The sequence below is a fragment of the Macrotis lagotis genome, chromosome 8, assembly GCF_037893015.1.
Source record: "Macrotis lagotis isolate mMagLag1 chromosome 8, bilby.v1.9.chrom.fasta, whole genome shotgun sequence".
Lineage (NCBI taxonomy): Eukaryota > Metazoa > Chordata > Mammalia > Peramelemorphia > Peramelidae > Macrotis > Macrotis lagotis.
In genome coordinates, this window is record NC_133665.1 from 180002719 (window position 1) to 180028291 (window position 25573).

Below are 25573 nucleotides of genomic sequence, written 5' to 3' on the forward strand. Positions count from 1 at the left end.
AAGTCGCTTAATCCCACTGCTTTGCCAAGGAAAAAAAAAGTAACCCTTGCCAGAGAAGGGAAGGAAGAGAAAGCCAGAGCTTTTCATATATTGCATGAGGGGGGGGGGTGTGGAGGGAAATGACATAAACTAGGTCCATTAAGTCCTACCTCTGATTTCTGCCAGCTTTCATTGTCCTCTCTTCCCTGTACCTGACTTTCTGGACCTCAACCATGTATACACACACACACACAGTCTCCCTATCTGACTGTTCAATGACTGAATCAGTCATCTAGCATTAAGTGGGGTCTTGCCTTCAAAGAGCACTCACTCTAATGTGGGAGAGAGCACAAGTCACCAGGTATACTTCAGATAAAACATTAAGATGAAGGTCATCTCAGAGAGGTTGGGCGACCAGGAAAGGCCTTGACTTGTGGAAGAGGAGAACCAGGCGAATACTGTCAGTAACACTGTGTGATCAGCAACCAAAACAGACTTGTCTCTTCTAAGCAATACAGCCATCAAAGGTAATTCTGAAAGACCTGTGATGGAAAAAGTCATCCACGTCCCAAGAAAGAATTAAGGAATGTGAACGCAGATCAAAGCAGGCTATTGTCACTTTTAAAAATTTGTTTTCCTTCTCATGATTCTTCCTTTTGCTTTAATTCTTCTCTCACAGTGTGACTAATATGGAAATATGTATAACATAATTGTGCACATATAACCTAAATCAGATTATTGGCTATCCTTTTTTTGAAAGATTTTATTTTGAATTTTACAATTTTTCCCCTTATCTTGCTCCCCCCCCCAAAAAATGGCAGTCTGTTAGTCCATGCTATACAATGATCTAAACTGAATGTGCTGAGAGGGAAATCATACATTATTTGCTATCCTAAGGCAGGGGGAGGGAAGGGTGGGAGGAAGAAAACTTGACAAAAATGAATGTTGAAAATTAACTTTACATATAATTGGAAAAATAAAAAAGTTACACACACACACACACACACACACACACACACACACTGGACCTGTGACTCACTGGAACAGGAAATTTCTCCCACAAATGCAGCTCTGCAATCTACATTCACAGAGCTGTCTGTGGCACTGTTAACATGTTTGACGTAGAACTCTAAAACTCTAACCTCTGACTAACCTCATAGTTTATATTACCCAAGCTATATCTTATCTTAATAACTTAACTTTCTTCTCCTGTTCTTGTTCCTTCTTGGCTCCTCCTTTGATCTAGCTTTTTCTTCCACTCAAGGCCATTCTTCAAATTCACTTTCTGGCCCTCTTAACAATCTTCAGAAAGTCACAAATGAATGCTAACTGAAACTTTTGCAGTATGAATAAAGGCCTGCATCTCTACTCTAATACAGTATTGCTCTAGATAAGAGGTTTCACATGAAAATTTACTCTCTTACACCTTATTCCCCTCTTTGAAGAGAATATGAAGCACTGGGATCATCTAGGCAAAGAATGCGGCTGGGCACCAAATTCTGTGGGATTAAGAATGTCATAATTTTCAATTTCAGCTTCCAGCTTCAGATCTGTAGCACTTCTGAGACTCCTTTCCCCAACTCCCACTGGAGCTTATGGTCTAGTACCCAGAGGTTGACTACATCTCCCCTCAAGGTTCCAAAGGAGAAAGGACTTTCCTGATCCTCAGGAATTCATATCCAGTTTGCTTCCACTGATCACAAACCTACTGCTAATTAGCTTTTAGAAAGGAATATTTACCAAGGTGATATAGTAAGAAAATATGGCACAAAAAGATATACTCCCCAAATCTGACACACTCTGTCCCTGTACACACAAAGTTTCTGGGGAGACTGAGCTGGAGAGCACATGTGACTCAAGAATAACTCAGGGCTATTGGTTAATCAAAGCCCTTTTCTTCTTTCTGGCTCTTTATGCTTTGGTATAGCTCTCTGCAGGGCTCTAAAGTTCAAAGGCAATGCCCTTGCATAGTTCTCAAACTGCCATTCCTTAATGGGCATATAAGATCCTGATGTGGATGGTATCCTCAACCATTGTTCTACCTGGTACACTGTCTGCCACCAATGCTGAAGACAAGTCCAAGTCTTTTTTTAAAAAAATACATTTAGGGGCAGCTAGGTGGTACAGTGGATAAAGCACTGGCCCTGGAGTTAGGAGTACCTGGGTTCAAATCCGGTCTCAGACACTTTATCATTACCTAGCTATGTGGCCTTGGGCAAGCCACTTAACCCCATTTGCCTTGCAAAAAACCCTTAAAAAATCCATTTATTTATTTTCATCATATGCAAGTCCATATGTCCATGCATATTTCCATTGTTACAAAATGTCCCTCCACCCTCCCTTCCCAACCCCCTCCCCTCAGCAGGGAACAGTCAAGTTAGCATTTTACATACATATTTTGATAAACATGTTTACAAATTAGTCATTTTCAGCATGAGGAATTAGGATTGAGGGAACATGACACATAAGAGATAATTTTTATAAAGTGTTCATCAGGTTCAGAAGGGATTTTTTTCTGCATGTTTTGTTTTGTTTTTCTTCCTCTGGATGGGGATAACATAGTCTATAGCCAGTCAAATATAGTTGACCTAGAAGTCCAAGTCTTTCAACCTTCCAAAATTTATAAAGTCATTTAGTGGGGATAGGAGACAGAAAGATGACTCTTTCCTACCCCAATGATTCCTTCTTAGGAGCTTGACTGAAGCTGTGCCCACCACTAGGTTGGCCTCACAGGGAATGACTGATCATTATATAATAAACTGATGAATGAATGACTCATTTGATGGAGAATTTATTAGTTATTTATGTTGTGTCTGACAGCAATGTGATAATCACAGGGAATACAAATGCAAGTAAGCTAATAAGCTGTAACCTTCAACAAACCTACCTTTGAATGGTGGACAAAAATTACATAAAAAGAAGTATCAAAATGAGGCGAGAAAGGATGCAATCATGGTGGGACACCATGCGCTGGAAAGGAGCAGAGTGGCACCTGGGACAGGAGCTGAAGATCCCAGGGGTCAGAGTTCAGGTTTTGGGAGAAATACAGACGAAATGAGAGAAAACAGGAAGAGTGAGTGCATGCCTCCTAAGTCATCTGTCTGTGTTGGAGGTAGAGTTTTCTGGAAAACATGTACCAAACATTTTTGGTTATCAACTAAATGCAATATAGGCTTTGGGAGAAGGAGAAAAGCACTTCTTCAACATGTATTCCTCCAAACCAGTTTATAAACACTAGAGATAACAGGGAACTTAATCCATCACAGTAACATGGATCAGCAGTAGCAGTCATCATTGCCTCTGAATCCAAAAGAAAACATTCATAACCTGAAAATCCCAAATTATTCTTAGAAATATTAAAAGCAATGTGGAAAGGTTTCATGGAGGAAGTAGAAACTAAGATGATCCCTGAAATAAAATAAGGATTTTTAAGGATTAGTTAGGCGTAGGCATAGAGGATTGGTTCATGTGAATAAAAGATGGGAGATAGCAGGTCAACACTGGGAATAGCTAGTAATTGAGTTTGGATGAAATTCAGAGGGTATGAAAGAGAGTAAATGTGAAATAATGTTGGAATATGGCTAATGTATAGATTTTTAAATTTATTTACAAGTGTTTCTTTTTTTTTTTCCAGGAGAGAGAGCTGTGAAGTTAGGAAGAAAAAATAAATGTCTAGCAATTTAAAAAATCAATTTTGAAATATGTAAGGTATTAGAGAGAAAAAAAAGGTGGGGAGAGAATAGAATGCTAGTTGGAGTGAATTACAGACAAATAGGACAGCTCTGAAAGCCACTTGTTGAATTTATTATATACATAAAAAGAAAAGCAAGCTGCAAACCTGCTAACAATGCAGTGATGGGCTCAAAAATGATACAAATATTTTTAGACAGAGCAAATGAGTGGATTTGGTTTTGCCCTTCTATGCTTAATTATTTCAAGGACTGCATTTTCTTTACAGGGAGATTTGGGAGGGAAATGATTGGTCCTAATATTGTTTTGGGTTTGTTGTTTATTTTTTTGAAGGAGAAAAGAAGTTTATTGAAGTAAAAAAAGAAGTAAAAAGTAGTAAAAAAAGAAGTAAAAAGAAGTAAAAAAGAAGTTTATTGAAGTAAAAAATATAGAGAAGAAAACAGGTAAGTAGGTCACCTTTAAAAAATACATGGATGTAACAGAGATTGTATACAAAATGTATGTAACAAAGTCACAGTTTCACAATTAATTCTTTTCTTCTGTTTTGTACAAGAAAATTTTTAAATAATATTCATTATATTCAGAAAAAAAATATATTTTTCCCCAAGACAAATATGGGGTTAAGTGGCTTGCCTGAGGCCACACAGCTAGGTAATTATTGTCTGAGGTTGGATTTGAACTCAGGTCCTCCTGACTCCAGGGCCAGAGCTCCATCTACTGTGCCACCTGGCTGCCCCCCAAAATATCTTTTTAATGGCCAGAAGAATACATAAAGAAGTTCAGACGAAGATACAAGAAGGATAACCTTGAAACTAATGTGCTGAATTTGTTATATACATAAAAAAACAAACACCCAAGCTGTACATAACAAAAATAAGTGCTTTATATATATATATACATATATATATGTATATATATATATATAATCCTTTTCTGTCTTCTTACAGATAAATTTTTATGTTTGCTCATATTCATAATAAAAAATTAAAATAATTTTTTTCAAAAAAGGAAAAAATAGTCAAATCAAGAACTCTACCAGCAGGAGTGACTACCCACCAACCCTACTGCCCCCACTACCCAACTATGTCTCTATCAACAACCAGGTACTATATCTGGGGTTTTCCTGTTTCTTTCTCTAGCCCCCTATTTATCAATCACCAACCACCTAGAAGAAAAGTTAATAGCCCCCTCCTGCTTTTCTCTCATCCTTATCTCCTTCAATCTCACTTAACCCTTGGTCCACCTTTTCCATGGTGCCCACTAGAATGCCAGGTGCCATTATTTAAAAACAAACAAAATCACACTCCTTTCCATCCTCATCTCTGAGGTTCAGTCCCACACATCACCAATTGCCTATGGGACATTTCAAACTGGACATTCTGATGATGTCATAAACTCAACATGTCCAAAACTGAACTCATTATCTTCCCCCCCACCAACTCTTCTCTTTTTCAAACTTTATTTCTGTACCATATTTGTAACCCTAACTTTATCCTATATTCTTCACTTTCCCTTAACCTATATTAAATTGAAACAATTGCCAAACCTTCCTATTTCTTTTTTCACAAGATCTATGGCATCTGATATCTTGTTTCTGCTCACAAAGCAGAAACAAGTCCAGGGACTCATTTTACACCTAGAGGATTACAAAAGTTTGCTTCCTAGCTGATCACTCTGTCTCAAGTGCCTCCCTCTCCAGTCTAACCTATATGTCAAAATGGATGACTGAGCAGAGACAGATCACCCAGTTCCCCAAACCCCAAGATTTACACCAGATTACATAATGATCAAAAGCTAAAATTAGAAAGTACAGCACGTAAAGTTTTTCCTCCTCTAGAACTGCACAAAAAGTCACCCAGAAGCTTATGCTCAAGAGAAAAAGGGACCACCAGAAAATAAATTCCAGTTTAGGTAACCAAACCTGTAAACTTCCTCACAGGACCAGAGTTGAAACAGAGACACGGTAACCTACTAGGCTCTGTATTTGGAAGCAACAAGAAGGGAGGACTCCCCTGAGAATGTCTCTGTTAAAATAAGTTAAGCAGGATTTCCAAAATAGTCCTACTTGTGTTTGCCTCCAAACTTCATTCTGTTCTCTACACGGCATTTTAAAAATCCTTAATTGGTGCTTTTATCTATTATTTTTATAATGATTACCACCAGTCCTTTATCTTCCTAATTCTACCTCCCAGCCAAAAAAACCTCAAAATCAATGGTATGGTCAAGCAAAAGAAACTGACACACTTGCCAAAAATGTCTTTTTTCATAAGAGGCTGGAAGAATGCTTTATCGTCTTTCCTCTGGAAACCTGGCTGGTCACTGTGTTAACCAGAACTCTTAAGGTTTTCTAGGTTGTTTCTGTTGGCAATACTGCAGCCATAGGACACAGGTATACCTTGGAGATGGATAGTTCCATTCCAGATCACTGCAATAATGAGAATTCTATGGATTTTCTGGTTTTCCAGGGCAAAACAGCTATGTTTAGACTACATTGTAGACTTTCAATTAAATGTGCAATAGTATTATGCCTAAAAGACCCCTATGCACAGCTTAATTAAAAATGTTAGCCAGCCATGACGTGGGCCTTCGGTGGGTCATCATCCTTTTGTTGGTAGAGGGTCTTGCCTCCATATTGATGGCTGCTGACTAATCAGAGCTCTAGTTGCTGAAGGGTGAGATGGCTTTGGCAATTTCTTAAAATAAGACAAGAACGAGGTCTGCCACATTGATTGACTCTTTCATGAAAGATTTCGCTGTAGCGCGTGAGGCTATTTGATAGCAGCATTTTACCCATAGCAGAACTTTTTTCAAAATTGGAATCAATTCTCTCAACCCTGCTCAATGCTTTATTAACTAAGTTTATGAAACATTCTTCAATATTCTTGTGTCTCAAGGGAAGTGGCCTGAGGAGAGGGAGAAAAACCAAGGAAGGAGGAGTCAGAGTACACATAACATTTATCCATTAATTTGCCACCTTATGCATGTCACTTGTTTCTGACTCTATTTCCCTTCACCAAAATGCCTTGTTCTTATACTTAGTCTTGAGCAGCTTTAATGTACAATGCTACTCCCAACATCCCTCTACCACCTGTCTATTCAGTTATTTTTGAATAAGTTACACTGAATAAGTTCATCTAAGTCTATTCCACAAAATATCAATAATGTTTAGGGATAGCAAATTTATCTGTTTGCATTAAGGTAGTGAATTCATTTTACACTTTAACAGACTTCAGGTACTTGTGTCTTAAGCACTTTCACAGATTAAGATGGACCGTGCCTTGACTCTTAGATAGGGAATGGAAACATTTCAGAGAATTTTTTTTCCTCTTAAAGATTTTATTTATTTTGAATTTTACAATTTTCCCCCCAATCTTACTTCCCTCCCTCCACACCCCACAGAAGACAATGTGCCAATCTTTACACCGTTTCCATGGTATACACTGATCCAAATTGAACGTGATGAGAGAGAAATCACATCCCCAAGGAAGAAACATAAAGCACAAGAGATAGCAAAATCAGACAATAAAATATCAGGTTTTTTTTTCCCTAAATTAAAGTCAATAGTCCTTGGTCTTTGCCCAAACTCCACAGTTCCTTCCCTGGACACAGATGGCATTCTCCATTGCAGACAGCCTCGAATTGTCCCTGATTGTTGCACTGATGGAATGAGCCAGTCCTTCAAGGTTGTTCATCGCCCCCACGTTGCTGTTAGGGTATACAGTGATTTTCTGGTTTTGCTCATCTCACTCAGAATCAGTTCATGCAAATCCCTCCAGGCTTCCCTGAATTCCCATCCCCTCCTGGTTTCTAATAGAACAATAGTGTTCCATGACATACATATACCACAGTTTGCTAAGCCATTCCCCAATTGAAGGACATTTACTTGATTTCCAATTCCTTACCACCACAAACAGGACTGCTATGAATATTTTTGTACAAGTGATGTTTTTACCCTTTTTCATCATCTCTTCAGGGAATAGATCCATTAGTGGTATTGCTGGATCAAAGGGTATGCATATTTTTGTTGCCCTTTGGGCACATAGTTCCAAATTTCTCTCCAGAAGGGTTGGATGAGTTCACAGCTCCACCAACAATGTAATGTGTCCCAGGTTTCCACACAAGCCTTCCAACAATGAACATTATCCTTTCTGGTCTTATTGGCCAGTCTGAGAGGTGTAAGGTGGTACCTCAGAGAAGCTTTAATTGGCATTTCTCTAATAAGTAATGATTTAGAGCAATTTTTCAAATGACTATGGATTGCTTTGATCTCATCTGTAAATTGCCTTTGCATATCTTTTGACCATTTGTCTATTGGGGAATGGCTTTTTTAAAAAAAATTTGACTCTGTTCTCTGTATATTTTAGAAACAAGTCCTTTGTCAGAAATACTAGTTGCAAAAAATTGTTTCCCAATTTACTACATTTCTTTTAATCTTGGTTACAGTGGTTTTTGTCTGTGCAAAAGCTTCTTTAATTTAATGTAATCAAAAATCATCTATTTTGTTTTTAATGATGTTCTCCATCTCTTCCTTAGTCATAAACTGTTTCCCTTTCCATAGATCTGACAGGTAAACTAGTCCTTGATCTTCTAATTTGCTTATGGTGTTTTTTATGTCTGAATCCTGTATCCGTTTGGAACTTATCTTGGTAAAGGGTGTGAGGTGTTGGTCTAATCTAAGTTTCTTCCATACTAACTTCCAATTTTCCCAGCAGTTTTTATTGAAGAGAGTTTTTATTCTAATAGCTGGACTTTGGGTTTATCAAACAGCAAATTACTATAATCATTTCCTGCTATTGTACCTAGTCTATTCCACTGGTCCACCACTCTGTTTCTTAGCCAATACCAGACAGTTTTGATGACTGATGCTTTATAATACTAATTTTAAATCAGGTAAGGCTAAGCCACCTTCTTTTGCACTTTTTTTCATTAAATCCCTGGAAATTTTTGACTTTTTATTTCTCCATATGAATTTACTTACAACTTTTTCTAACTCATTAAAGTAATTTTTTGGAATTTTGATTGGTAGGACACTAGACAGGTAGTTTAGTTTTGGTAGAACTATCATTCTTATTATCTCGATCTATCCATGAGCAGTTGATGTTTGCCCAGTTATTTAAATCTGATTTAATTTGTGTGAGAAGTGTTTTGTAACTGTTTTCAAACAGTTGCTGAGTCTGCCCTGGCAAATTGACTCCCAGGTATTTTATATTGTCTGAGGTTATTTTGAATGGGATTTCTCTTTCTAGCTCTTCCTGCTGTATCTTGCCAGTCATATATAGAAAAGTTGAGGATTTATGAGGGTTTATTTTATATACTACAACTTTGCTAAAATTGCTAATTGTTTCCAGTAGTTTTTTTGGATGATTTCTTGGACTTCTCTAGGTAGACCATCATGTCATCTGCAAAGAGAGTTTTGTCTCTTCCTTCCCAATTCTAATTCCTTCAATTTCTTTTTCTTCTCTTATTGCTGAAACTAACATTTCTAATATGATATTGAATAGTAGTGGTGATAATGGGCACCCTTGTTTCACCCCTGATCTTATTGGGAATGCCTCTAGCCTCTCCCTATTGAATATGCTTGTTGATGGTTTCAGATAGATACTGCTTTTTAGTATAACAAACAGTCCATTTATTCCTACACTCTCTAGTGTTTTTAGTAGGAATGGGTGCTGTATTTTGTCAAAAGCTTTTTCAGCATCTATTGATATAATCATATAATTCAAACCTAACAGTTTTCCTAATATTGAACCAACCCTGCATTCCTGGGATAAATCCTACTTGGTCAAAATGTATTATCCTAGTGACAACTTGTTATGATAGTTTTGCTAAGATTTTATTTAAGATCTTTTGCATCTATATTCATCAGGGAGATAGGTCTATAATTTTCTCTCTATAATTTCTTTCTGTTTTTAACTCTTCCTGGTTTAGGTATCAGCACTGTATTAGTGTCATTGAAAGAGTTAGGCAGAGTTCTGTCTTCCCCTAGTTTTCCAAAGATTGGAACCAATTGTACCTTAAATGCTTGGTAGAATTCACTTCTGAATTCATCAGGCCCTGGAGATTTTTTCCTTAGGGAGTTCAATGATGAATGTCTTTTTTTTTTTTTTTTTTGCAAGGCAATGGGGTTAAGTGGCTTGCCCAAGACCACACAGCTAAGTAATTATTAAGTGTCTGAGGCCGGATTTGAACTCAGGTACTCCTGACTCCAGGGCCAGTGCTCTATCCACTGTGCCACCTAGCCACCCCAAATTTCTTTTTCTGAGATAGGGTTGTTTGGGTATTTAATCTCCTCTTCATTTAACCTGGGCAACTTATATTTTTGTAAATATTCATCCATTTCACTTAGATTGTTGCATTTATTGGCATAGAGTTGAGCAAAATAATTCTGAATTATTACTTTAATTTCCTCCTCATTGGTGGTGAGTTCACCTTTTTCATTTATGATACTAGCAATTTGGTTTTCTTCTTTCTTTTTTTTTTAATCAAATTGGCCAGAGGTTTATCAATTTTATTGTTTTTTTCATAAAACCAACTCTTGGTTTTATTTATTAATTCAATAGGGTTTTTTTTGCTTTTGCTTTTATTAATTTCTCCTTTAATTTTTAGAATTTCTAATTTGATATTTAATTGGGGGTTATTAATTTGTTTTCTCTAATTTTTTAGTTGCATATTTAGTTCATAGATTTCCTCCTTCTCTAATTTATTCATGTAAGCATTTAAAGATATAATATATCCCCTGACAGCCTCTTTGACTGAATCCCATAGGTTTTGGTATGTTGTTTCATTATTGTCATTATCTAGGATAAAATAATTAATTCTATCATTTATTGTTTGATCCACTCATTCTTTAAAATGAGGTTATTCAGTTTCCAATTAGTTCTGGGTCTATATCTCCCTGGCCCAATATTGCATATGATTTTTATTGCATTGTGGTCTGAGAAAGATGTTTTCACTATTTCTACATTTCTGCAATTTATTATTAGGTTTTTATGCCCTAGTACATGGTCAATTTCTGTTTAAGTGCCATGTACTGCAGAGAAAAAGGTATATTCCTTTCTAACCCCATTCAATTTCCTCCAGAAGTCTATCATATCTAGGTTTTCTAACAATCTATTTACTTCCTTAACTTCTCATTTGAGAGAATTCTGAGGAGCTGGACATGTTTAGGACACTTGACCCTCTCCAGATTTCTTCAAACTATTTCTAGCTGATTGGATTTACTAATGAATGTGACTACATATGGCGAATTGAGTTCACTTTTGGGCCTCAGATTTTAGAAATGACATTTATAAATTCTAAAATTCTTAAGAGCAATCTTCAGGGTGTCCAGATATCTTTTCTTTTGACCCCCTTGTGAGCACTTGCCCTGTGTGAGTTCTCCATAAAATAGTTTTTTTGGCAAGTATACATCTGGCATTCTAACAATGTGTCTAGCCCATCATAGCTACACTCTCTGTAGTAAAGTTGAAATATGAAGCAGTTTAGGTAAAGAAAGAACTTCAGTATCTGGTATCTTTTCCTGTCAGGTGATCTTCTGAATCTTCCTAAGACAATTTTTAAAATTTATTTAAGGTAATGGGGTTAAATGACTTGTCCAAGGTCACACAGACAATTATTAAGTGTCTGAGGCTAGATTTGAACTCAGGTCCTCCTGACTCCAGGGCTGGTGCTTTATCCACCACACCACCCAGTTGCCCCTTGGGCTACCGCCTATTTTACAGATGAAAATGAAGCTAGGTGATACGGTAGAGAGAGCACTGGCCTTGGAGTCAGGAGGATGGGAGTTTGAATCTGACCTCAGACACTTGATACTTATTAGCTGTGTGACCTGGGGTAAGATGTTTAACCCTGATTGCCTTGCATCCAGGGCCATCTCCACTTGTCCTGACTCATATCTGGCCACTGAACTCAAATGGCTCTACAGGAGAAAGTGAAGTTAGTGGCTTAGCACAGGCTCCTCTCATTCAAATCCAATTCACGTGCTTATCATGACATTACCTCCTGCTGTCATAGTCTTCTTCAACAATAAAGAGCAGGGGGCGGCCAGGTGAAGCAGTGGATAGAGCACCGGCTCTGGAGTCAGGAGGACCTGAGTTCAAATCCGGCCTCAGACTTTTAATAATAACCTACCTGTGTGGCCTTGGGCAAGCCACTTAACCCCATTGCCTTGCAAAAAGTAAAAAAAAAAAAAAAAATGAAGAGCAAACATCACCATCATCACAGATGAAGAAATGTCTAAGATAAACTGTCTAGGATCATAAAACTAAATAATGAGTGTTCAAACCAAGGTCTTCCTGACTCCAAGTCTACCCTGCCATTTGAGGAACTGCCATATGAAACAATTAGATTTTCTCAAAGAGCTTATATTTGGGGGCTGGCAGTGAAGAGGAACAGAAACTTGTACAAAGAAAATTGTCTTCCTTGCTGTTCTTCCCCGTATCATCTCCCAACTCTGAGAATTTCCCGTGATGGTCCCTCAGGCACGGGGAATGCCATTTAACCTGTATATGTTACATACGCAGAACTGTCTGCACTTTGTCTCACTCATTAGACTGAGGTCCTTGAGAGCAGTGACTGGTTTTTGCCTTTCCTTATGTCCCTAGCACTTAGCCAAGTTCTGGGATAGAGTAGGTCCTTAGAAACACTTGCTGACTGACTGAAACATATATGAGATAATTTCCAGGGAATGGGCATGTGTCTAATGTGAAGGACAGCCAGTTAATAATAGAATATGAGTTCAAGAAGACACAAATAGTTGGATAGAGTGGAATAAGGACGTGGGGAGGGAGGGGTTGAGAAGGGTGGGCATGAGGGAACAGGGAGTGAGAGCCAAGAAAGGCAGCCTCTGGCTCAGGATCCTAGAGATACTGTAGGAAAAACAGAGGAGAGGCTCAATGTACACAGCAGCAAAGAAAGAACAAGTTCCTGTTTATGGAAGGTGACAAGGAACCGGGTCTGTGAAGTGCTGAAAACTAGATGATCTGAGACATCTAGTCTTCAATCATCAGTGGGGGCTGCTATACCCTAGGGCTCACTCTAATGTTGAAGAGTTTATCCTGGGGGACATGTGGGTGAGGGAGGCAGTCATCTGACTGATGACCAGTACAGAGTGGCAAGGTTAACAGGGCAGACAGCTAATTTTTGGTCCATGCACAAGGGCAAAAGTCTCTGAAGTCTAGTTGCCTACCCTTTAATCTTCAATTCTGAGATTTGTGATTCAGGTTTATTGTTGGGAGGGGCAGCCTGAAGAAAGAGCCATGAATTGTCACTATGCAACATTTTTTGTTTTAAATTTAAAAGCCCGTTCAATGATTTTTGAACTACTGTCTGCCTAAGTCAGACTTCCCTGGCCATCATTCCCTGTTCCCTCATATTCATCCATATCAGCCTCATCCCATTAGAGAATTATTTCCTAATCCCTATATATAGATTCATATTCTTTTGTCTCTGTCTCACAGATTAAGGTTATTATTTTCTTAGGTCTTTTAGAATACGTTAAATGGCTCCATACTGTTTATTGTTATGTTCATTTTAAATCCAAGTAGGAAAAAATATTCTATTATTCATACTACTAACTTCATTCCACTTGCTTCTCACCTCCCTTAAAGTCACTTTATGGTAGAAGCCTACCTTCTAAGTTGCTGCTATCTCTCCATGAGATCCACGAATGCCTTGGATAAAAATGTTTTTGCCTATTAACACAGTAGGGTCTAATCACCTAACCCAACCCACTCTTGCTAAATAACTGACTGTTAGCAGGTTTACATCAACTACCAATTGCTCATTCATTCCCCATCCCCAACCCTCAAATGAGAAAATGAATTGTAGAGGTCTAAAAATATCTTTTTTTCCAGGTCTAACATTAAGCCCGGTAGAATGTTTACACCCTCCACCAACAAATTAACACTTTCATTGATGTATCAGCTTCTATGCAGACTGATCCAGAATCTTGGAACTGGAAGCAATTTTAGAAACCTTTTTGTCCCACAACCTTATTTTACAAGTGAGGAATTAAAGCCCACAGAGGTTAAATGACATCTCTACAGTCAAACAACTAGGGCAGACTCAAAATTGAAAAAGTAACTGTTTATTCTTTATGTACCAGTCCCATTAGCTTAAGATAACTTGAATTCTTATGAATCCATGATTGTTCCATGTTATTAATTTTGAACAATGATGAAGGTTAATCACCTTCCTGTAAAAGGTAGAAATTATCACGCTTTTATTTCTTTGGCATGCCTTCATTAGTTATTTGAAAAGGAACCCATACAAAGTGTGGTCACTTGTTGATACTGGAGCATCCTGTCTTTCTCATTTGACAGGACTTTACCATGCACCAGAGCACACAAAAACAATCTGGTGGTCAGTCTTTTCAAGATGCCTAGCTTTGAGTCAGTCAATTCATAGCTAACTAAAGCTCCAAGGACCAGCTAGAATCTAGAAGAGCTGTTACCTAAGAACTGTCACCTCAGAAATGTCCTGCTAGAAAAGTCCTCACCTAGAACCATAGCCTAAATAGTGTCCTGCCCACATGTACTATGGTTAGTACACTTATACACTGCTATAGTTCTCTAGAGTAACTACATTCTGGGAATATGGCATCCTAATTGGTAATCAATAACCTAAAAGGATATCTATATACTTTGGAAGACAACCAGAGGAAATTTAAAGGACTGAGACCAATCTATTCCAATTTGGGAAGCTCTAATGGATAATAGTTCCTTATATGAAATCAAAACCTGCCCCTCTAAAACTCATTATATACCACTCTCTGAAACAGTTAAGTCTTCTATCTATGATGCTTGAAAGTTAATTACTTTTATCTAAACCTAAACCCATGCCATAAAGATTCTCAAAGTTCTTTTATTTGACTCAGAGGCCTAGTCAGAGAAACTACTCAACTCACTAATATAACTGTATTATCTTTCCTAAATTATATTATATAGAAATGAACACAATATTCTAGATGTCATCTGTCCAGGAGATGGATCAATAGGGGCAATGGGGTTATTATTCTTGGACTGGGCACTACACTAGTAATTTAAAATAAAGTTTCATTAATTCTTTGATCACCACATGGTGATAAGATTTATTAACTAATATTCAGGGCCAGCTAGGTGGCACAGTGGATAGAGCACCAGCCATCCAGCCCTGGAGTCAGGAGTACCTGAGTTCAAATCTGGCCTCAGACACTTAATAATTACCTAGCTGTGTGGCCTTGGGCAAGCCACTTAACCCTCTTTGCCTTGCAAAAACCTAAAAAATATATATATATTCTTATTTGCTTTCCCAAGTAAAAAAAAATATCTCCCTGCAATTTTAACTTCTTTTTCCCCCAAAGACAGTATGTCAACTAACATAATGCTGCCCAAAATAAACACACCACAATTTTGTTCACTTTTGCCTCCATTTATTAAAGCTCACTCATTTTGTTTATATAGTTTTTACATTCAGAACATATCACTTGAGAATGCACGAAAAATAAAAGCTGTTAATATGTACAAACTTGGTCTTTTAGATTTAGTAAGCTTTGTGAGATTGGAAGTTAACCGTCCTTTGAAGCAAAGCACCAAGTATATCTTATTTTCAAGCGCTATACAAAAGCTATGACAACGCTATGGTTGTCTTAGATGTTCTACACATCTAAAAAAAATCTGAAAATCACAATGAAAAGATGCTGTGACTCTCTACTAAAGCAACAAATACAAGTAAGTTAAGCTTCATTTCTTCAATTTGAGTTTTAAGAGTTTTAAAAGACTTTGCAGTGACTCTCAAGTAGGGATAACAGGAAAAATGTCAATACCCAACTACCTTTTCTCATCTGGAACACAGACATAATTAAAGTACATTAATTCACTCCCATCATCCTCCAAGTGGTAGAAATTATAGCCTACAACACTAAAGTTGACATTAAGAAAGCATTATACTGTTTAGCTATTAAGGACATTTTTTTTTAATACACACAGCATAGACAACTTACTCGTTAACACATTCTAGAATAATTAGATTCACACAAATTAAGAGATAAAAGTACGACAGTGGTGCGACATTTTCAGATATCCTAGAAATCAAGTTATAGTTTCATTGTACTTAATACCAACTCTATAGGTTTTCTCCAAAATGCTTGGCTTTTTTGGAAGAAATGCAAATTTAATCCCCAAGGGCAAACAACAAGGAACCATATTCTTAATGGCACCAGTTCCCTTCCACATAGACATATGTTTTTGTTACTACAAACTACTAAAATCTCAGAGAACTAGTAATATCAGAGACACGTTGACTGGCACTACTTTATTGTCAATAGTGAGCTAGCACAATTAAGCAGAACACGCTAAGTTTCAATTTCCCCAGAAAGTACTAGATGAAATCAGCAAAGTGAGACAATTCTGATGACTATCGCTGGTAAGCTGGAAAGACAGCATCTCTTTCAAATGATTTAATTCACAGGCCAAAGCATCTGCCTTCACAAGCATTCACAAAGCAGATCATCCTGGCCTCAAAATCCTTGAGGCATCAGCAACTCATAATGTCCAACTTGGCCTTCTTGCTTCAGTTGATACAGCAAGTCTTCCTTGCGCCTTTTCCTTCCAACTACCAGATATCTATCATGTCCCATTCCATGAGATTTACTCTTAAGGCCATATTTCTGCGCAATCTGATGTATCTGCTTTCGTTCATCGCTGGTAAATTCTGTTGAGAAAGTCAAGTTTGTGTGACTTGATGAGCGAGCATAGTTTCTGATTATTTGTTCGATATCTCTCTTGGAAATTCTATTCGGCCTCTCCACATCAAGCCCTAGACCTTCTCGTTTATGCTGCTCTTTGACCGAGATGGGCTCGCGGATACCCTCGCCACATTTTCCCAAACCTCCACCAGTCCAGCCCATTTTTCTCAACAGCTGATTCCCAATATTGTCCTCTTTGATCTGCTGTTGATAAGCTTCCTCTGCGGAACGGCCCCGGATTTCGTTTCTCGAGATCACAGTATCGATAGTACCTCTCCTCAGGTTGTTAACCACAGTTGGCTGAGTCCTTTTCAGGATTTTCACAGCTTCTTCTGCGGCATCGTGCTTAACGCTTTTCTTTAATCCAATTGCTTCAGCAATTAATTCTTTCTCTAGGATTACCTTGCATTTCCACTGCAGGCCTGTCAGTCTTTCAAAGACATACTCCACAGTCATTTTGTTGAACTGGGCGGTGTCATTCAGAGTGCATACCGGATTTGAGGAGTTCTCATAAACCACGAGATCCTTCAGATCCGTCTTTCTGGAATATCCCTTGGGAGAGTAATCAATGGTTTGAACTTGGGTGGCTGTAATGTTGGACTGTGTCTTCTGCAGAATCGTCAACGCCTCGTCGGCAGCCGCATGTTTGCTTGTCTTTTTGCTCCCGTATCCTTCTGCCAAGCACTGGCCTTCCAAAAACACTTGGCAGCGCCATAAGCGATTTGGCATCATATCATACTTGTACTCGATGGCTACCCTGTTGAAGGAGGCAGAATTATTGAGGATACCAATAGAATCGCTGGCGTTTTCTATGAGCACAAAGTTGGCCCACTGTCTAAAGTTGGCAATAGCAACATTGGAACTCAGCTGTCCAGGTCCATTCTTAAAAGACTGGAGGTCTTCCGAGGGCTTGAGGGCCGGTGGGAAGTCGTAGTTAGACAGGCCGGTTGGGAACACTACCAGGTCCTCTTGGTAGGTGTGTCTGTACTTCCTTCTCACCACTCTGACTTCCACCGACTTCTGCAGCAGCTTGATGGCCTGCTCGGTGGCGCGGTCCCGGGAGCCGTTCTTGCTGCCCGCGTAGCCCGTGGTCAGGTAGACGCTCTGGCAGCGCACCTCGCAGGCGTAGCCGTCCGTCAGGAACTTCTTGCTCCTGGGCACGTCGGAGGGGGCGATCTCTTTCAGGGAGGCGTAGATGTACTCGGGGTTGGTCTTGCAGGCCTGGATGCAGCGGGTGAGGATGAAGGTGTAGCTCATCTTCTCCGAGCCCAGGTAGAGCTCCGGGTCCGGCAGGTTTCTGCGGATGGTGGCCGAGAGCCTCTCGATCAGGTTCTGCTTGGCCGCCAGCATGGACTCCGGCAGCTTGGTGGCGAGGGAGGGCTCCCCGGGGGCGAAGCCGGCGGGCCGCGGGGCCGCGCTACTCGGGGCCGGTTCTCCGGTATTTGAGAGCATCCTGGGCACGGCGGGGTGCGGCCGGCCCTCCCGGGGGCCCGGCTTCCGGCCGCCGTCCCCCGGCCACCTGCAGGGGTCGGCCGGGGGCTCTGCCCACGGAGCGTCCGTGTCCATGGGGTCCTCCCTCCGCTCCTCCTCCTTGCTGCCGGCCACGAAGTGGACCGGCTCGAAGCGGGGGAACCTGGGCACCGCCTTGCGCTTGGAGCCGCCGGGCCCCGCGTAGGGGGAGAGGGGGCGCTTCTGGCCCTTGGAGGTCTCGGGCGCCCCCAGCTCGCAGGACGGGATGTCCCCGATGTGGATGCCCTCGGCCATCTGCAGGATCTTCTCCATCAGCTGCGGGCCGTACTTACAGCCCAGGAAGACGTGGTTGGTCCAGGCGGTGGAGAGCGACTGCAGCTGGTCCGACTCGCCGGGCCCGCGGTAGCTGTGCAGGTGGCGGCAGATGAACTCGCGCCGCAGCCCCCACTGCCGGTCGCTCTCGTGGCTGTAGCGCCACTCGGCCACCGCCTCCTCCTGCGGGCGCTGCCCCGGCCCCGGCCCCGGCCCCGGCCCCGGCCCCGGCCCCGGCTCGGGCTCGGGCGGCGGCGGCGGCGGCGGCTCGGGCTGCGGCTGCGGCTCGGGCGGCGGCGGCGGCGGCGGCGGCGGCAGCGGCTCGGGCTCGGGCTTGCGCTCGGGCTCCTGCGGCGGGCACTGCGGCAGCGGCGGCGGCGGCGGCAGGAAGTCATCCCCCGGGCTCGGGCGCTCGCCCGCCATCATCGCCTCCTTCTCCGCCCCAGGGAGGAGCCGCGCGGGGCCGCCCCCGGGCCGGTCAGCTGGGCGGACGTGGCGCGGGGCGGGGCGCCCGGGCCGGCCGCTGCGGGCCCGCTCCGCGCTCCGGGCCGGGCTGGGCTGGGCGCGCCGCGGCGGGGGCGAGCGGCCGGCGCCCGGGGGGCATGGCCGGGCTGCGGCTGCCACGCCGCACCGCCACGCCGGGGCCGCGCGGCCCGCGTCAGCACGGCGGCCACGCCACGCGGCGTCCCGGCCGGCCCCGCCGAGCAGGGTCCAAAAGGGGGTCCGCCGCGGCCGCGGGGCGCCTCGGCGGGAGGGGGCGGGGCGCCCCAGGATGGGCACGGGGCGGGCACCTGCCACCGCCCCCACACGGGCCCGGGAGCCCCCCAGCCCGCCGCCGCCGCCGGGCTCGGTCCCAGGCCGGGCCAGCGCTGGGCCCCGGGGACAGGGGGGCCGCTCCGGAAGACCCACCGGCCCCCCGTCTTTCCCACGCTCGGGGGCTCCACGGCAGGGCCCTTCGGGCCTCCGGGAAGGCGCTCTGAGCACCCCGCGATGCGGAGGGCCCTGGGGGCCCCACTGAAGCTCGGGTTCGAGCCCCCACTCCGCCCTTCCCTAGGGGCCGCGGCCAGGCACCGGCCGGAGCCAAACGGGGACAAGCCCCGAGTGGAAGAGAACGCGGGCTGTCCGGGCCGGGCCAGGCCGGGCCTCAGCCGGGTGTGGGGCCGGGCTGGGCCAGGCCGGGCGTGGGGCCGGGCCTCAGCAGGGCCTCAGCTGGGCGTGGGGCCGGGCCAGGCCGGGCCGGGCAGCAGGGGCCCGGGCTCCAGCGCACACTGAAGGAGCAGGGGAGGGGGCCGGGCCCCGGGGCCGGGGCAGCCTTCGTCCCCGGGTGCAGGAGGGCCCCGCATCGGGCCCACGCAACGACTGGTCCTCCCAGGCCTGACCCGCAGGGCAGCAGGGCCCGGCCCCCCCACAGCAGCCCCCTCCCCAGCCTCCCTCAGGCCTCACTGGGGGGCACAGCTCCAAGCCCACGGGAAGGGCAGGTGCACTCAAGCTGCATGAATGTGCTCTCAAGGAGCCTGTGGTCTCTAAGGCCAAGCCTGAAGTCTTCACTCCTGTCACTCGTCCAAAGCTAGGCCCGGCTGAGAGGAGAGGGCCCACCCCCCAACTTGGCAGTGGGAAAATCCAGTGTCTCCCCATTTCTGTTCATTGAGCTGCTCCCCGCTCTAGTGACATCCAGGAAGGGAGGTCTAGAGGGCACCAGAGCTCCACTCAGAGCCCTCGCCTCGAGGTGCTGCCACATTCTGAACAATTTTTAATCTACTTAGGAACAAAAATTTCCTCCAGCACTTCCTTAATTTTAGACAATCAACAACACAGTAAATCAGGAGGAAAGGTCCAGTTGCCAGTTTACCAAGGGGCTCTTTCAAGGAGATCAGAGCAGGGTCCAGGAGAGCCTGGCCTAAAAGGCTGATCTGAACCTGGCAGGGGACTGGCCTGAAGGAGCTCCCTACAATGAAAAATGGCCAAAGGGATGATTCCAACAGACTTGGGGAAGCCAAGGAAGGACAGGACAAAGTCATAGAGGCAAGGGTCTTCCTTAACTCCAGAGCTTGGAGGGGTGGCCCAAGCTGTCACAAGGCCATCGGGGTCCGTTCCAGTGCAGGTGCCACAGAGAGACTGGGGCAAGAGCAGCATGTCCTACAGGGAGCCAGAGACACAGAGACAGGAAAAGTCTGGCACTGGGCATAGCAGCTGGACGCAGAAAGGCCAAGTGAGAGGAGATAGATGTCCCCCCTCCCAAACCCAGAAGCACAAGAATGTGCTGCCTTCATCACGCCCTTGTCTTCCACAGAGATGGGGTGCCCACCCGTATTATCTAGCCACCCCTCTCCCCTCCCAGAGGGAGACTGCTCCTGCTGCCCCAGCTTCTGCCCTCCTCCTTGTCCCCCTCCTCCCTTCTTTCTTCCCCTTGTTCTTCATGGTAGCTGGATACAGAAAAGCTGAGAGAGACTACTCTAAGAGACCCAGCCCTGGGAAACAGCTTCATCTGGGAAGTACAAAGTCTAGTTTTCTTGACTCAAAGGGTGACAATAATGAGTAGAGAATATAAGCAAATTAAATCTAGCCATTGAGTTCTGCCCTTAAGGATTCTAAAACCTTGGCACGAGCAAGTCTTTAATAATCATTCAGTTTCCCTTCACTTTCCATACCAACATCCTCCCTAAAATGTTCCAGACAGAAAATGATCTTGTTCTAGCTGAACAAAGACGTCAAGGTAGCAGCATGAAGTGATAGAATGGTCAGGGGGTGAAATCCTAGGTCAGCTTCTCATTTAAGCAAATCCCTTCACTTTTCCAGGCCTCAGTTTCCTCAACTGTAAAAAGAGACTTGCCCTAATTACCTACATCACTACCTAGACTGAAAACACTGAGGCAACAAGTGTGGTCTGCATTCAGAGATTTTCCCACTGACTACATGAGCTCAATTGGGGGGCAGGGTGGGGGTCGCTCTTTAAGGTCATTGAAGGTCTGGCTGTAGAAGTGGCCTGGGAAAAAGTGGTCCAGGGATTTCCAGCCAAAGCAACGAACTTCTTCAATGGCCTAGGGCAGCTGAAGCATGTAGATGAGCTTCCCTGGATAAGTGAAAATATAGGCCCCATCTCTGTGACTGTATCTGGACTACATCTCTGGAAACACAGAGAAAGGTGAGTAGGCTGGTGATCAGCTCTGAGACCATGTTCCATGATAATCAGTTTACAGAACTGGGCAACGCTGAGTTTAGAGAGGAGACTTGGAGGGCACATTACCACAGCCTTCACACACTTAAGGGTTCTTATGGGGCTGGGGAGCAGTTTTTACTTGTTACTCTTGACCAAAACTGGGCAGAATGAGAAATAAAGCACATGAGTTTCAGTGGAGGAACTCCAGACTCAAAGGAAGTAAGAACATGCGAATTCTATTTATCCATGAGTGGAATGGGATGCTTCAGGAGGTAAATAAAGGCAGTTGCCTCATAACGGTCTTCAAGCAAAAACTAGATGTTCACTTGTTTGGGGATATACTAACTGGAATTCTTATACAAGGATACACTAAGATGTCCTTCCAAATCTGAGGTTGTATCAATCCACAAGTCAATTCATTCCATTCAGGGACAGATTTACTTAAGTATTTTCTTGTACTCCAATGGATCTGTGACCTCCTCATTGCGGACAGTTCTATTAATGATGCTAACTGCAAACTACACGTATTTTCTCATCTTCCCATAATCATCACACAGATGCAATGTTAGAAATCTTCCTTGATTTCTCTATACATTATGAGGGTGTTTCATCCATTCCCTAGTTTCTTTTAATAAGGTTCCTTCTTGCCAAGATCAACTCCTCTTAGGGTATTTTTGATGACATTCCCAACATTTTCAGACTACAACTTCAATCATTCTCATTCTCTCTCTGTCTCTGTCTCTGTCTCTGTGTCTGTGTCTCTGTCTCTCTCTCTCTCTCTCCCCCTCCTTCTTTCCTCCCTCCTCACATTTAGCCTTTCTCTAGTTCTCTACTGCTTTCTTAAAAAAAAAAAAAGTGTCCCCCCCCCACTCACTCTCCATTTCCTATCCTTTCAATCATTGCTCAACCCTTTACAATTTAGCCACCAACTTCATCAGGCAGCTAGGTGGTGCAGGTGATCAACTGTTGGGCCCAGATTGAGGAAAATAAATTCTGGCCTCAGGTATTTACTAGCTGACTAGATTACACAGGTTATGTACAGACAAGCAACTTCTGCCAGCCTCAATTTCATCAACTATAACACGGGAATGATGATCACATCCATCCCCCAGGGTTGCTGTAAAGCAGCTTTTAGCACAGTAAGCAGCACACTGTCAGAACTTCACCCAAGTGAAAGAGCTCCCTGTAAAGTCACCAGCTATCTGTCAGATCAGGAGCTCTTTTCTTCATCCACCTGCTACATCTGACGCTGCTAACCATTTCCCCCTAAAGACTTGTTTTGCATTTCCTGATAATATTTCCTTCCAGTTGTCCTCATGATCCATATCTTGCTTCCTGAGTTTACTCAAGGCTTTGTCCTTCCCAGTTCCTCCGAGTTTAATTATACTTTCTCTGCAGATGATTCCCAGACTCAATTCCTGCCTCTACTCTGAGTTTTAATCCCTTATCAACCACTACCTATTGGAAGTTTCCAATTGGATGTCTCAAAGCCACGTCAAACTCAGCATATCCAAAACATAATTCTTTGTGATTAACCAAATAGATTAGGTCCCACCCTACCCCACAACAAATAGAACAAATCAATTAGCCCATCCAGGACAGAATTTCTTTATCTGCTCTCATCAATCCATGGTTGGCCATGTGGCTCCAGAAGCTGGGGGATCCCTTAAAGAGATTATTAACTTGACCTGACTCAAACACAGGAATAAAGTCCAAAGGAAAAATGTCTCCCTCATTCCCATTTGTCCTCCTCCCTGCATATCCTGGATCACCCTATCAGATGGCTCTCTATTCTCTGGTCCTAACTTTTTCTTTTCTGGCAGTAATGGATGGGTTTTGCTTGCATTATCTTTCTTCCAAGTCCATCTATCTTCCAAACTTAGATATTTCTGATGAGGAACCAAACTAAGGATCATCCTTGACTCTCTTATCCAGGCATTCCATTACTGACTCTTCACTCTCCCCACTGCACATATCCAATCATGGTCAAAACCTTATTCTTAGTATCTCCAAAATATCTCTCAAATCCATCTCTCACTATTCACAGAGCCTTCATCATCTATTCCTTAGACTACTGGTTCAATTTTCTAATTTGCCTTCTTTCTTCAAGTCTTACAGCTCTCTGATCCTTCATCCACAAAGCTGCCAAAATGATTTTTCTAATGCCCTGGCCTGACCATCATTTAATTACTCAGTAAACTCTAGTACTTTCAGAATCAAATAGAAAATTCCCTTATTAATGATAGCTAGAATTGATGCAGCACTTTACAAATATCTCATATCTACAACTCCAGGAGAAAGGTACCATTACTGTCACCATTTTACAGATGAGGTAACTGGGGGGGGGGGGGGGGGGAAGAAAGGGAAAGAAAGAAGTACTTATATGATGTTACCATTTCCTAGCCACTGTGCTAAATGCTTTTACAAATATCTCCTTTGCTATTCACCACAACCCTCCAATGCTATTTCTATCTCCATTCGACAGTTAAGGAAACTGAAAGAAGGAGACATGAAATGCCTGGGTTTGAGTCACAACTGCCACATTAGTGCTCAGGTCTTCTTGCCTGCAGAACCAGTTGTGATTTCTTAAAGACAGGATCTTGTTTTGGCCCATCATGGTGTAGTATAGTGCATCGGCTAGCCCAGAGGAAGTGTCTGTTAACTCTCATTTTTTTCCTTTCAAAGTTTTCCAGATCTATCTCATTACCTTATAACTGAGATGCCTGTAACAAGAGTTGCCTCCCTCCCAGCCTTCTTTTGTGAATACCTTGCTGAAAGAAGTAAGGCATGGGATATTGATAAATTCTTTCCAAAAAATTGCTGTTGTTCAGTCACGTCTGAGTCTTTCATGACCCCATTTTGGAGTTTTCTTGGCAAAGACACCAGTATGGCTTTCCACTTAGGTCATTTTACAGATAAGGAACTGAGGTAAACAGGGTTAAATAACTTGCCTAGGGGTCAAAAGCTAATACATGTCTGAAGCTGGATTTGAACTCACAAAGTTGAGTCTTCCTGATTCCAAGTCCAGTGCTCTATCCACTAAACCACCTAGCATTTACATCTAAATAGATGGAATTCTTGTAGACTTCCCTGTCCTTCAAACTTAAGAAAGAGGGGCGAGCCAGGTGGAAATTCCCCTCCTTCAGCTCCTTCCTGAACTTCTATGGATAAAGCCCTCCTACCCCCAAGCATTAAGATTTCCATGGTGAGAATAGCTAAACCAGGCTACCCTACCAGAAGTGCCACTATCCTAGTCCTTTGGTCCAACTGACGGAAGGCCCGAGTTGCAAAATTATGTGGATTCTAGCACAAGTTGGCCAGGCAAAGCTTCCTGCTCACTTGCCTTTACCAGAACTATTCCACCCTATGGACTGAATAATAGGAAACAAGACTATTGGAGACCATCTAGCTGCTGTGGGAGTCTCTAGACCTTAAACATGTAGCAGAGGCAACAAGAAAAAAGGTCACTTCAGCCTTCAACTGGGATCTTGGGGTAGGGGACCAGGCAGCATTCCCAAAGGGAGGGGAATCTGGCTTCAGACACTCTGAGTAATAACTGGACTTTTGGCACCCACAAAAGGTAATCAATTGTCCTTGGAAAAATTCTTTCCACACTCCCAATCAGTATACATACACACCTTGTCCCCCATAGGCATGATTATTCTAGAAAGCAATTTGGAACTATGCCCACAAAGTCACTAAATTATGTCTTCTCTATCATACTGGGGCTAAACTTCCAAAAATAAAAGATTAAAGGAAGAAGAAAAATTTTTATCAAAGAAAATGACAACAATGAGACATTATGCCACAACTAGTGAATACAGCCAATGCAGTCCTTGAGAAAAAATTCTTTATCTCTATATCCTTTTGACAATAAAAGAAATAACCAGTCAGTACACTGGGCATACAACTAGCTAGAAAAGCAACAAATTAAAAAACTCAACCCAAATAATACTTCATAATAATAATAATAATACTTCAAAATCAAAATTTTTTAAATCAGAAAGCAAAAATAAACTGACAAAGAGCTTTTTAAAAAAAATTAGAAAATAAAACTAGTGGTTAGATTTTTTTATTAAAAGAAAATAGGAAGCTAGCTTCATGTCAACAATGATAAAGGAGAGTTTATAAAAATAAAAGTACTGCAAATTATTTTGCCAAATCATATGCAAACAAAATTTATAAAATTTATAAAAATGAAATGGATATTCACAAATACAAAAATTGCCAGGATGAACAGT

General features: G+C 42.7%; 1 pseudogene; it reads right to left on the minus strand.

Moving 5' to 3' along the window:
• Window positions 1-15067: 15067 nt before the first annotated feature.
• LOC141496400 (NF-kappa-B-repressing factor pseudogene) lies at window positions 15068-18690 on the minus strand (annotated as a pseudogene).
• Between the last annotated feature and the right edge of the window lie 6883 nt (window positions 18691-25573).